Raw genomic sequence first — 13,846 nt, 5'->3', positions numbered from 1 at the left:
CAGACAGATATATCAAGCAAACAAAACAGATGTTCTATCAAATCTAGAAAACTGATTGACCTTAGGGGGTCACTTGGGCAATTGTGTATCCTGGAGCTTGGAAGAAGGGGTATCAACCTATTTCCACCCAGCAACGATTAACAATTCACACTGGCGTGCACCAGGCTCTGTGCCAAGCCTTTCACCTGGGTCCTGTTGTAAAATCCACCTGAACAGCTCGCGAGGCATTGACTGATATTAATTCCATTTTGCAGGTGCAGGATCTGTTCTATGAGAGGGACTCACTGGGGCAGTTTGACTGAGACCGGTGGGCTGTTGAAGCGAGGGAGATAGAGGAAAGGAGCAGGCTTGGTTTAGTGGCAGATCCCTTGCATAGCATGCTGGAGGCCTTTGGCTGGAAAGAGGAAGAGAAGGGGTCGGGGCTGAATGTTAGGGAGAGGACCTGGAAGCCGGCACAGCAGGGTTGCTAAACGTCTCCTCTACTCTGAGCTCCATGGAGAGGAAAGATGGGAGCGGGTTGTGAACAAAGTTCTCCAAAGGAACTGTGCACAAGGACAGGCAATAGACCTGGGGGACATGGATAGGGGAATAGATATGACAGTGGGGATGTTGGGAATGGGTGTCTGAAGGAAACATAAAAGTGACTAATGTGAGAGCCTTTGGAGGACAGGCAGAGGGGGCACGTGCTGGAGGATGAGGGCTGGGGTATGGGGTTGTGGGTGTCCGTCTGCGTCGGTATTTGGGATGCAGGTCAGGAAACACAAGAATGACGTGAGACGACAGGTGAGAAGCTACTTGGAGTTCCGGGACGGCGGCTCTGCCTGTACTGACTGCCATGTCCTCAGACTGGAGCCCAGAGCTCGATGCCTGGGGGAGTTTAGGACACATTTGCGCGGTGTCTGAGTAGACTAAGGGGTTGGCTGGGTACAGGTATTGATCAAAGTATGCTGTCACACTAGAGGGGGAATAGGCAGATTTATCATGACATTCTAGGGAAGTGTGGGTTCTCTGTGCACTAGGGCAGGCTGGGAAATGGTCATATCTGTGTCCTGGCCTGGAATGGGAGCCCAGTAGAATGGGGGCTGCAAAGCATTTGATGATGGCAGTTGGGGGTGGGGTTGTGGGGGAGGGCTGCCGTCAGATTATTAATGGCTATGCGTTGACTCAATTAAATCCAGCCTGCTTTTGTTGGCAGGCCTCCGCAATTATGCATCTCATTACGGGCGGCCGCCCAAATGCATCCTGGGAGGAGACCAGAACTCCAAATTAACTTTTCTTGGCGCTGCAGGGGCTGGTTGGCCAGTGTTGCCCGCATAGCAGCCAATCAGTGTTGGCTCCAAGGAGGGCGGGGTCAAAAGAAGGGCGAAGGTGGGGGGAGGGTAGGTAGGCTGCCTGACCTGGACCGGCCTAAACCAGGTAGCCCGAAAACCAGTAGAACTTCATGCCGGCCAAGGAACCTGTCTGGGTGTTGGGGTTCAACCTTGGATCCTGAGCACTGTCCTTACTTCCTCTGTGGTGAGACAACCCCACGGAGCACAGAGGACCTGGGTTCCCCACTTCCCATCCATGCTTGGCCTGAACTAAATCAGTGTGACTGGGATTTCCCAGACCCAAGAGCTCTCAGAAGGCGAGGTGACCGAGAAGAGAGGGCACCTTTCTGGCAAGGGAGCCCACTCTGGAAGTTGGCCAGCCTGGCTTCTGCCCTGCTGGTGTTGGCTGTGTCTTGGGGTGGGTATGTTTATGTGGGTGTGGGTGTGAGAGAGCCAGCTCACAGCCTGCCTCTGCAGTTACACCTCCAGTATAAAGCGCTTCATTAACCTGTCAGTCAAAGCCTCATTCTCTCCAGGTTTCCTGCTTTGCCCTGCAAAATCCCCTGCTCTGCATACATTATGCCATCCTGGGGCCACCTGGCCACTGCCCAGTCTATCCTGACACAGGCATGGTTCCTGTTGCCTCCCTGGAAACCCCTAAACATTCATGCCTTACCCAGAAGTCAGGGGCCCAACGTTGCCTAGGTATGCTCAGACCTAAAGCATTAGTGTGTGTTTGGGGTGGGGGAGCCTTGGAACAAAACATTCATGTGGACTAGTATGAGTAGGTGTGCCTTGGAGTTCTGTAACCTCGGACTTACTACCTCCCCGTGTAGGGCCTCTGGGGCCCACGTCATCTGCAACATCATGTTTTGCACGATCTCATTCTGGCCTTGAGCTCCAGTGAGTGTGCCTGATTTGTGATCTTCAGACTTCCACACATGTGTGTTTATCGGTGAGTGCGTTTCTCCAAGATATTTTCACTCCCAGGACAGAAGGCTGGCTGCAGCCGCACCTCTAAAGCTCAGAGGGTGCTCCTGAACTAGAATCAAATTCCATGTGCTACTATCAACTGTTCACAATAGGAAGAGACACACAGGCTCACATCCACACTCGCTTCCTGTAACCAAATCCCGCAGGCCTGTGGATGTTCACACCTGGAGCTGGAGCCAAGCAAAGGTCCTCCCGTGCAAGTGTGCACCCAGGTAGCACTCACCCCTGCAGAGAATGCCTCCAATACTCAGAGGCCCCGGAAAGTCCCAAGCTTACAAGTTGCAGGGACCAAGTTTTCTCCTACCTGTCTGGCCCATTTAGAGGCAAGAGGGGGTGTCTCCCATGACAAGGGAGGGTTCTGTTTACCCCACTTGTGGTTTCTTTATTGTATGTTAATGAAACACTATTTCTTCTGGGTGTTTAATTCTTTCCATCTATTATGTTTAGACAACTCATTAACAATCATTCGTTATAATTAGACTTCAATTTTAGGCTCCTTTCTCTAGGGAGGCAATGCAGAGATTTTCCACAGATTTGCATCATAAACAGTTTCCAAATCTTTGGGTGCCATCTCTGCCCTGTCCCACTCTGGTCACTATCCCTTCTTTTCACTCTTTCCCTTCCTTCTGTCCATCCCCTGCTCCAAATGTAGAGGTAAAAGTGGAGAAAGAAATAATGTGTTCATACAGGGCTTGCAAATCCTACTGCTCCCAAAGTCCCTCTGGCCTGGGCCTAGCCCTTGTTGAATAATTTCAATGGGTACATGTGGGTGGAGGGCTTCCCTAGACACTGAGTCCTCTCACAGACCACCAAGGAGTCGTACCAGGCTATGGTGTGTCCCAGTTCCCCTCAAAGCCATCTGGCTGCTGGGTTCTTCAGTATTCCCCAGTGGATTCATATATATATGTGCATATATATATATATGTGGCTATGCCTGCTTGCAGAGGCACACAGATACCAGTGTGTGCACTAGATGGACAAGCACTGGAGATGGCAGAGGGAGGCTCTTGTGAGGAATTTCCTCCTTATTCTAAACTGACACATTGGCTCCTACTGCCACACTTCCCCAAAATTCCTTTACATTTAAGGCCTTCTATCTCTTTCAATCTTAACTTGCAATATCACAGGATCTCAATTTGATGAATGAATGTTTGTTGAGAAAATAAGTGAATGAATTTTAGTGAAAGTAGTGAAAATGAACATTATGTTCAGACTTGGCTCACATCCCAGCTCTGTGACCAACTAGCTGAGTGATAGAACAACTGGTTTAACCTCTCCTGCCTCAGTTTACTCACCTGTAAAACGTGGATTGTAATGTAGGGATTCTGTGAGGATTAAAGGAGATAACTGGGCTTGGGAGATGGCTCAGTGGTTAAAAGTGCTTGTCTGCAAATCCTGATGGCCTGGGTTCTATTCCCCAGTACCCACGTAAAGCCAGATGCAGAAAGTGGTACATGTGTCTGGAGTTTGTTTGCAGAGGCTAGAGGTCCTGACATTCCCATATTTGTACTCTCTCTGTCTTTCAAGTAAATAAAAATTAAAAAAAAAATAAAGGAGATAACCAAAAACGTAAGTACCTAGCACTTTATAGGCATTTGACCTGTGGTAGATACAATAATTAATACTAGTGAATGCTTGTATCAATAATTTATGAGTAACTATAATGACAATTTGAGAAAGAGGCCTTGTGGGGCATCCTGGACCCCTTCCCTTCCAGTGAGATTAGACTCTTGTACAACATCCTCCAAGATGTCTCTTGGGGGCATCAGTGGTGGGAGCTGAGTGCTGTCTAGCTGGGCCCATCTCCTTACAAGGGTGTGCAACTTTTTGACATTGCAACATGATATTGCCATCTACAAACATGTTGGGCTACATTTGTGGGTCATATGTTTTGTACAGGCCACAGGTTGGGCATGTAGGAGAGATGATTACAACCGGCTTTCTTGTCACCTTCTGCACTGGGCCCAGAGGTGCCTCTGGATTCTGAGCATTTGTCTGCCACTCAGCAGTGAGCAGCCTGGTGGGTTCCTATTCAGGAGTGGAGAGAAGGCCGGGTGGAGAGTAAATGCCATGCAGGGAAGGACAACAGGGAGAAGGAGGTAGACAGACTGATGGGAGAGACAGGGGCAGGGTAAGGATGGACTCCTCAGAGGCTGTGGAGCCACAGGAGGGGAGACAGAGACTGAGATGGGCACCAGGGGAGAAGGATTTTCTATCAACAAAACAGCAGGACAGATTCTGGCTGGTCTCTGCAAACATCTTCATCCGGTGCCCGAGGCCAGCTCTGAGCTCCTTTTAGCTCATTACTGGCAATTAGTCCTCTGGGCCCAGCCTGGGGGAGGGGGGCATTATTAGCTCTCACTCCCCTGGACACACACCACACACCATGAATCAAGTTGACAACTTTGCCCAGCCTGCCCTTCTTCCCCTGCTCTGTGGGTAGAGCGGAAAGCGTGTGTCTGCATGGATGTGAGAATGCATGTGTACTGCCCTGAGGATGTCACAGAGCAAAGTGTGAAGGTACACATGGATATGAGCTTGGGCAAGGAGCAGGAAGTGCATGTGTACTGTAGAGGACATGTGTATATGAGTGCCTGTGGGAGAACGTGACAGTGTAGAAACACTATGTGACAACAGAAGATGCGTGTGCACACGTGTTGGGAAAAGGCACAGGAGTGGGGAGTGAGCCGCAAGCAGGAGCTTGTGACTTCTCATAGGCCTCCAAGGCCATGTCCCTCCTGCCTTGCTAGCTGACATCATGGCTGGGTTTAGGGAGAGGAAAAGCAGGTAGGTCCTGGAATTCCTACCACAGCTCCACAGCAGGACTTGCTCCTTGGCGACCTATTCTCTGAAGTGGAAAACCAAGGACCCTGCTAAAATCCCAAGGGAGAACACCTCCAATTTCCCCCCTTTTCCTTCCCAGGCACTTTAGCCCATTATCTGCCAGTAAAAATATGATATGGACCACAAAGCAATTTACATTTTTTCATTTATTTTTTTTTATTTATTTATTTTTCTGAGGTAGCTATGTCTTACTCTAGCCCAGGCTGACCTGGAACTCACTCAGTAGTCCCAGGCTGGCCTAGAACTCAGGGATGCTCCTACCTCAGCCTCCTGCATGTTGGGATTAAAGATGTGTGCCACCGTGACTGGCAGATTTTTTTTTCTATTGGCAATTATCTTTACAAAAAGGTAAAGTAAAAAAAAGTTATTCAAATTAAATAGCCATCTTAACATGCAGTCAACAATTTTTTGAAGTGTTGAGACATTTTATATTCTTTTTTGGGTTTTCTTTTCTTTGTTTTGTTTTGTTTCAGGTGTTTTTTATTTTATTTTATTTTATTATTTTATTTTATTTTATTTTGAGGTAGGGTCTCACTCTAGCCCAGGCTGACTTGGAACTCACTCTGTAGTTCCAGGCTGGCCTTGAACTCACAATGATCCTCCTACCTCTGCCTTCCAAATGCTGGGATTAAAGGCATGCGCCACCACACCCAGCTACATACTTATCCCATGCTAATTTTTTTACTTTAATTTAAATTTTACTTATTTACTTTCTTTTTTTGACACAGAATCTCACTCTAGCTTAGATTGACCTGGAACTCCTGGCAAGTCCTCTGCATCGGCCTCTCCAGGGCTGGGATTATAGTATGAGCCACCGCAACCTGCTTTCCTCCCCGGGGTTTTTGTGCACTCCGTTCTTGAGTGCCTCCTACCCGCATCATCTAGGATGCTTTGGGATGGGAGCAGAGAATCATGTGGAAACTCAAGTGGTCAGAAGGGAGTGGGAAAGGTGGGGAAAAGCCAATAGGAGAGAATAGCCTAGCACTTTGGAGGAGTGGGGACAAGACGAAGGGGTGGACAAGGAAGTGACCACAGACTAGAAGTAGAATTTCTAGGTGATTCTTCAGCACATTAGCTCCCTTGTCCTTGGAATTTTCGGTCTCCTCAGCTTCTCAGCTTTCTGGAGTGTGTAGCCCCCCCCCCCCACCATGTTGACACCATCTCTTTATTTCCCTCCACCTTGGCCTCCCATCACTTCCACCACTTCCTTGTATCTCTCTGCCTCTCAGCTCCTCAGGTTTTCACCTCCTCAGCTCACTTCCCTGTCCCACATGTCCTCTTTCTCTCGATAGATTCCCAGCCAGCAGTGCTGGGGACAGGGAGAAATTCGGAGAGTGGAGATTGAGAATGGGGTGTGAGACCCGAGATGGCAACATCTCCAGGAGAGAAAAGGAGGCAGGACCCCTCCAGTCCCCTCCCGTCCTCTTACCCTCCTCCCACCCCTCCCCCACGGGGCTGCAGTGATTCCACAGTCTCGGGGCTTGAGGGTCTCCGGGCCCCTCGCTAATGTAAGGTTATTGTAATTGATATGAAGGTAATTGATAATGTGTTACGGTGAATAATGTCTTCAATTTTCTGCTAAATCCCATTTTTGTAGCCATCTGGGCTCCTCCAACTGCCCCCCTGGGACGCTGGGTAATAGAGAGTAATTATTCTCAAGTCATTTACTTTTTCAAAGTGTTTAGTGCTTATCTGTTTTACAATTAAAATGGAAACGACCCTGATTCACTTCCTTTCTTTTTTATTTAAATAGCACTCACCCCCCCACACCCCCACCACACACTTTCAGTCACACACAACCACACTGACACACAACACACACTCACACACACACACACGCACAGTAAGTGGCAACATGTCCACATTCAAAGACAAAAAAATACATGGTCACACACACACAAAAAAAACCCACACATACACAAGTTTACATTCTGGCAGGAACATATCCTCAGTAACAGACATTCCTTTCTGCATTCTCCTTGGACTCAATATGAGGACTGTGTGCATTGTTTGTATAGGAAGACAGAGGAACGAGTCCCTTGAACTTTCTGCATGTGCAAGGTTCGAGTTTGGAAGATGTGTAACTAGGTGCACACATGAGTATGTTCTGAAGGCATAGTTCAGAACGTGGATTCATGTAAGGCTAAAAATGTGTGGTGGATTTAAAGCCACAATGTGACAGCAAGCTCATCGTTTGGCTTCTGTGTTCAAACGTGAGTTACTAGCGTGAACAGGTGTATGTGAAACGTGTTCACACCCAGTTGCACACTGATGAAAACCCTTGGGGGGCAGCTGCAGCTGAAACACTCCTCAGGAGCTGGGTAAAACCAGAACACAGAGCAGTGGCCACACCACGGCCTCGGCTGACACCTTGTTGAATTGGCCCAGGACCCAGGGAGCCCTCCATCTCCCATCATGAAACCTGACCCACTTATTGTAACTGAAAATGCCACAGGAAATTGTTCTGCAGAGGACCGGGAAATGCAAGAGGAGAAGGAGTCAAGAGGTGAGAACAGCTCACACCCCACCCTGGCTCCTCCATCCATCCTGCCTGTCCCAGGATTCTCTTTGTGACCTCCCAGTGACCTCTCTTAGGCAGCCCTCCTTGACACCCCCTCTCCACTGCTTGATCTCACTGGTCCTTGGTTCCAAATGGGAATATGGAGGTCCTCTTTGACCTTCCTGTTCCCCACAGGAGGTGCCCTGTAACCACTGACATCACAAATAGCATGGCATTTGCCTAGGGACACCAAAGGATAAAACCACTGCGCTCCAGATCCTTCCACAAACCAGCAGTGGCAGCTCTCAATCATCACCCAAGCCAGTAGGCAAGGACGTGGTTGATTCAGTGGAACACTTGAGTTCACTACGCAGGTGACCCGTGGAGTATAGGTTTAGGGACAGGTTTCTGTTGTCCAGATGGAGAACCCGCGTCATGGCAGTCATGTGACCATGAGCCCCACGGAAATCCAGCTTCAGTGGACCTCTCTTGGTTTGCACCAGCACCTACTGTGTGCAGCATCTCCAGCTTCCAGCTCTCAAACCTTTTGTCCATACTGACTGGCCAAATAAAGAAGGGCATGGAGGAAGGAGGCCAGCTCCGTGTGGACTGACTTGACAAGGGCCCTGAGGTGCCAGGCAAAGCCCAAGGCAGAGTAAGGCCTCAGGCAGGAAGTGCTCTTTTTTTTTTTAGGAAGTGCTCTTGACAGAGTAAACCTTGTCCACTTAGTACACCTTTTGGGAAAGGTTCATGGCCTCCTCTTTAACTTTTGCTCTTTTAGAATTGAGGAGGGAGGGCTGGACAGATGGCTTAGAGGTTAAGGTGCTTGCCTGCAAAGCCTAAGGACCCATTCCCAAGGATCCGAGTTCAATTCCCTCGTACACACATAAGCCAGATGCACAAGGTGCTGCATGTGTCTGGAGTTCCTTTGCAGTGGCTAGAAGCCCGGGCTCGCCCATTCTCTCTTCCTCTCTCTAAATAAATAAATAGAATAGGGGGGACCTTGATGGGGAGAGAATGATTCTGCTTTTTCTCCTTTCTCTTTTTGTGGTTGCCTTGGCCCTCCTCCTATCTTAGATAGAGTCTGTCTGTCTTGTTTTGGCCTTCATTTCTGCGCCTCTTTGACTCTCTCTCTCCCCCTCTCTCTGCCCGCATCTTTCCGCGTGGGCCACCCCTGCCTTCTGCGGGTCTGGGGAGCCCCTGCCAGGCTCAGTCCCCATCTCGGCTTCTCCCTGGGCCCCTCCCTGACTCGGGCCCCTCACACCTTCGCGGGAAAAGTAAACATTTAATTTTTTTTTTCTGTTAATAGATTTAATGTTCATTTGTTGGTAGCCCGGGGGCAGAAACGCGTGACATTTCGAATAATTGTTGTTTCAGGGGTATCCTCTGGAGGGAACTGCGGCCAAAGTGTGGAGAAGATTTAAGCAAATGACTGTGTCAGCTTCTATTTACTCCTGACAGGATCGCCGGGGGCACGGCTGCGAGATAACCATTAGCGCGGCCGCCGATAAAGCGGGAGGCTGCATTTCTAAAGGCTCCGCGGCCATTACGGGAAAGTTAGTGCGAAACATGTTAAATTATCCCCAAAGTGGAGCGAGCGGGGGAGCGGCGGGGCGGGGCGCGGCGGGCGGCGGGGCGGGGAGCGCGCGGGGAGGGCCGCCGCGACTGCGCCTGCGCCCCGGCGGGGACGCGCCCCGGCAGGACCGCCGCCGGCCACCAGGGGGCGGCCGCGCGCGGCCCGGGCCTCAGTCTGCCGGCCGCGAGCGTGGGTGTGCGGCCCTGCCGCGCCCCTCCTCGCCCCTGACGTCACGGGCCCCGCGCGGGGAACCCTGCGTCCTGCAGCCGTGCTGGTCAGCAGCCCCGCTGGCCCCTCGGCAGCGTGCGCCTGGATGGGGCCAGCATCAACCCCACTGGGCCACAAAGTAAAGGGCTAATTGCAGGGCTTTAGTTAAGGCTTGAGGAAGGGTGGCTTCCTCGCTTTCAGGGTCTTCGTCCCTCCCCGAAAAACAAACAGACAACAGCAACAACAACAAAAAAACTACTTGGGCTCCGAGAAGGAAACACACCCTCGTGTGCCGCATCCTGAGCCGTGAGCTCACCTCTCCGCTCTGCCTGTAAGAGATGACGATGCAAACTGGACCCCAGTCGCCTACTCGGGACCACGTATTTCACTTCCTGAGGATTGGTTGAAGCAACGAGGCCCTATAAACGTGGCCTTGGAAACCATTCCATGCAATACCAGTGAGGAACATTGTCCTGGGAGGCTTTCTGTTGTCGGAGCGGGAGATACCGGTGCATGGACGCGATCCAACCGCTCAGCTCTTCCACACCTGGTTTCGCTCCTGTTCAGCCACATTTGAGATAAATAAACCTCCGTGGGGCTAGCCTGGTGGGGAAAATAATATCTCAGGCTAGCGGCTGCAAAAGCATACCTGATTCACTTACAGCAATGGAAACAGTGGCCGAGAGCCCTGGGCTAAGAAGGCAAAGAGACCATATGGGATAGGAGGGAAGAGGAGGTTGCCTTCCTCCTCTGTGATAATGAGATCTTCAGGGTTTTTTTTTCCTTCCTTGAAAAACAAAATAAAATAAAAGACCTGTGTGACACACAACTATAATTTCAGCACTTGATGAGGTCAAAGCCAGTCTGAGCCACATAGTAAGATCCTCTCTCAAAGATAAATAGAATATTTTAATGTACTGAGATTGTGGCATCATTTACATTATATTTTAGTTCTTGGAACCCAATTCATGGGACAGTGGCAAGCCAGGGTCTTCAAGAGTAACTATTTACACAGCATGTTCACTCATTTTCAGCACATTTTCAGAGTTGCAGGACTTCTAAGGTTCCCCCAACATTCTGAACCTCCCACGTGTCAGATTCACTGGAAGCTAAGGAAGCTGACGACTTTCTTTCTTGGACTTTACTGTGTGAGGGGGGGGGCTGGGAATTGATGCCTACAAACTATGGAGGTTCATTGTGGAGGAAGGGGTGTGCTGGCAGGGCCTGGGGAATGCTGAAATAGCACATTAGCAAGGGGGCAAGGCCTTGTCTGGGACAGAGTCTTACAGAAGATGACATTTGCACTGGGGTCTTGAAGGGTGGAAGCGTGTAGGAGCAATGGGTTCAGTAATAATGATAAGCCATGTTATCCTTTCTCTCAAACAACGAAGGGAATAGTGAGCAAACGGCACTGACTCTGTGACAGGCACTATGTGAGGCTCTTTGCACTAACTGCTACATTGGACTCATCATAACAACTCTCATTTAAAATATTTTTTTTGAGGTAGGGTCTCACTGTAGCCCAGGTTGATGTGGAATTCACTAAGGAGTCTCAGGGTGGCCTCGAACTCATGGCAATCCTACTACCTCTGCCTCCCAAGTGCTGGGATTAAAGGCGTGTGCCACCACGCCTGGCTTAAAATATTTTTAAATAGTTATTTATTTATATGAGAGAAAGAGGGAGAGAGAGAGAAAAGGGGTGCACCAGGACCTCCAGCCACTACAGACAAACTCCAAATGCATGCATCATTTTTTGCATCTGGCTTACATGGATTCTGGGAATCGAGCCTAGGTCCTCTGGGTTTGCAGGCAAGTGCCTTAAACACTGAGCCATCTCTCCAGCCATGTCATAACAACTCTTAGCAAATACTATTATGTTCCTCCTCAAAAAAGAAACCAAAGGTTTCCCACCAAGAATAGATGGTAAGACCCTATTGCTGAAGACTCCACATACTTGGGTTGCAAGAAATCCTGCTGAAACTGAGTTGATAACCTCCATGTAGACCAGCTGACAGAAAGCTGGAAGAAGCTATTCTGCATGCAGTTCAATGGGAGAAAGAGAAATCACCAGTAAAGATACTCAACACTGCAAGCCTTATATTTGGCCAGCCAGGCCAAATGAGCCAACAGGTACAATAGTGGCACATCTATCATGGTGGAAGCCAACTGCCCTCTAATTGGACGGGAGGCCCACTCAATGGAAGGGAGTAGATCCCTGATACTGAAAACTAAAAACAGGGGTAGTCATGAGCCCTAGGTGTGTAACATCTGCTGCTGTCTGGCTAAATGTATATACTATGCTTATCAAACTGCCCAGTAAGCACTTCTCTTAATATTTATACCCTTATATTAACGCTACTCTCACTTTTGGTAGAGAATATTCTCTTTTCAGATGGCAGTGACCTTGGGACAACTCAGAAGGTATCATGGTGCTGGAAAGAAGTGACCAGAGTGTTCAGTACTGCAATATCTCTATCACACCTTCCAAGACTCAGGGTCTAATGCAGAAGAAGTGGCGGAAAGAATGTAAGAGCCAAAGGAAGGGTAGCACTCCTTACAATGTCCTCCCTCCATACCCAAAATGGCCTGGATATCCATGACCTCACAGTGCCTGACACTACCTACACAAGACCATCATAAGAGGAGGAAAAGATCCTGACCTCAAAATAAAAGAGAGACTGAGATGGGGAGGGGAGATGATGGAGAATGGAGTTTCAAAGGAGAAAGTCGGGAGAGGGGGAAGGAGGGTATTACCATGGGATATTTTTTATAATCATGGAAGTTGTTTTAATAAAACTTAGAAGAAAAAAAAAAAAAAAAACCAAGGCTAAGAGAGGTCCAGGAACTCATCCAAATTTGTACAGCTAGCCTAGCATTGAGACCCCTCCACTGGCCCCTCCAAGACCAACTTTGACAAGAGGTTGATTTGCTTTTGATGACTGACACATGCACCCCAACATCAATATGTCCTCAATTATTCAACTGTTTTCTGCATGGTAAGTGTAAGATATCAGAATGGTGCTGGGGATTCAAACTAGGATCTGGCCAGGCATTGTGGCACACACCTTTAATTCCAACACTCAAGAGGCAGAGAGGTAGGAGAACCACTGTGAGTTCCAGGCCAACCTGAAACTACATAGTGAATTCCAGGTCAGCGTGGAGGGTGAGACGTGAGATTTCATGGAGAGGGACAAGGATGAGAGAGAACATGGCTCTTGAACATATGGTGTTTGAGGAAAGTGGAGGAAGTAGAGATGTGAAAAGTGAAAACAGGACACATGTCCTTTGAACATGCTGAAGAGAGGAACCTGAACTGGATCCACAGCCACATTATTTTTACATCAGGTCCAATAAGTTATTCCTTCATCTACCATACAGGATCTCCAATTCAAAAGCATCTCCTAGTACTGTACAAAAAAGGGAGTTTGAGTAAATGGGTATGCGGTTATGGTACAAGTCACCTGCATGAACCTTCTCAAGAAAGGGTTAAACTCCTACAACTATAAGAATTAACAACTTAGAAAATAGTAAGAAAGCCAAAAATAAAGCCCACTATATTCAAATTATATATAGATAGAGAGAGAAAGAGAGAGAGAGAGAGAGAGAGAGAGAGGGAGGGAGAGGGAGAGGGAGAAGGAGGGGGAGAGAATGGGCATGCCAGGGCCTCCAGCTACTACAAACAAACTCTAGACACATGTGCCACCTTGTGCATCTGGTTTTACATGGGCATTAGAGAACTGAACCTAGATTCCCTAACTGCTAAGCCATCTCTTCAGCCCAGTTTTATTTTTGTTGTTGTTATTTGTTTGTTTGTTTTTTAAGACAGGGTCTCATTATCAATAGCCTAAGCTACTCTTCAACTTTCTATGTAGTGAAGGCTGGTCTTGAACTGCGAATTCTCCTACCTCTACCTCCCAAGCGCTGAGATTACAGGCATGCACCACCATGCCCTGCTTCTCTCTCTCTTTAAATAAATATAAATACAAGTGTGAGATATTTTTTTAAAACACAGTCAAGGTCTATGTTCTGTTTTATAATTTACCATTTTAATCAATAACACGTCATGGAGACTATTTTATTTTCACAAGTACAAAGCACTATGAGTGTTTTAATAGCTGTATTCTAGTTCACTGTTTCATGAACTGAGCTGAAAGCATTTAGACTGTTTCTATCTTTTCACTATTTAAAATATCCCAAGATGAATATTTTTGTGTTTTTACTCTTATAAAGTGATCTCCTTGGGGTAAATTATTCAATCAAAAAAAAAAAAAAAAAGAACACACACACACACACTTTTGTTTTGGCTTTTTGTTTTTGTTTTTTCGAGGTAGGGTTTCACTCGAGCTCAGGCTGACCTGGAATTCACCATGTAGTCTCAGGGTGGCCTTGAACTCATGGTGATGCTCCTACCTCTGC

Source organism: Jaculus jaculus, chromosome 1 (assembly GCF_020740685.1).
Source record: "Jaculus jaculus isolate mJacJac1 chromosome 1, mJacJac1.mat.Y.cur, whole genome shotgun sequence".
Classification (NCBI taxonomy): domain Eukaryota; kingdom Metazoa; phylum Chordata; class Mammalia; order Rodentia; family Dipodidae; genus Jaculus; species Jaculus jaculus.
This window is presented reverse-complemented; position numbering follows the sequence as displayed.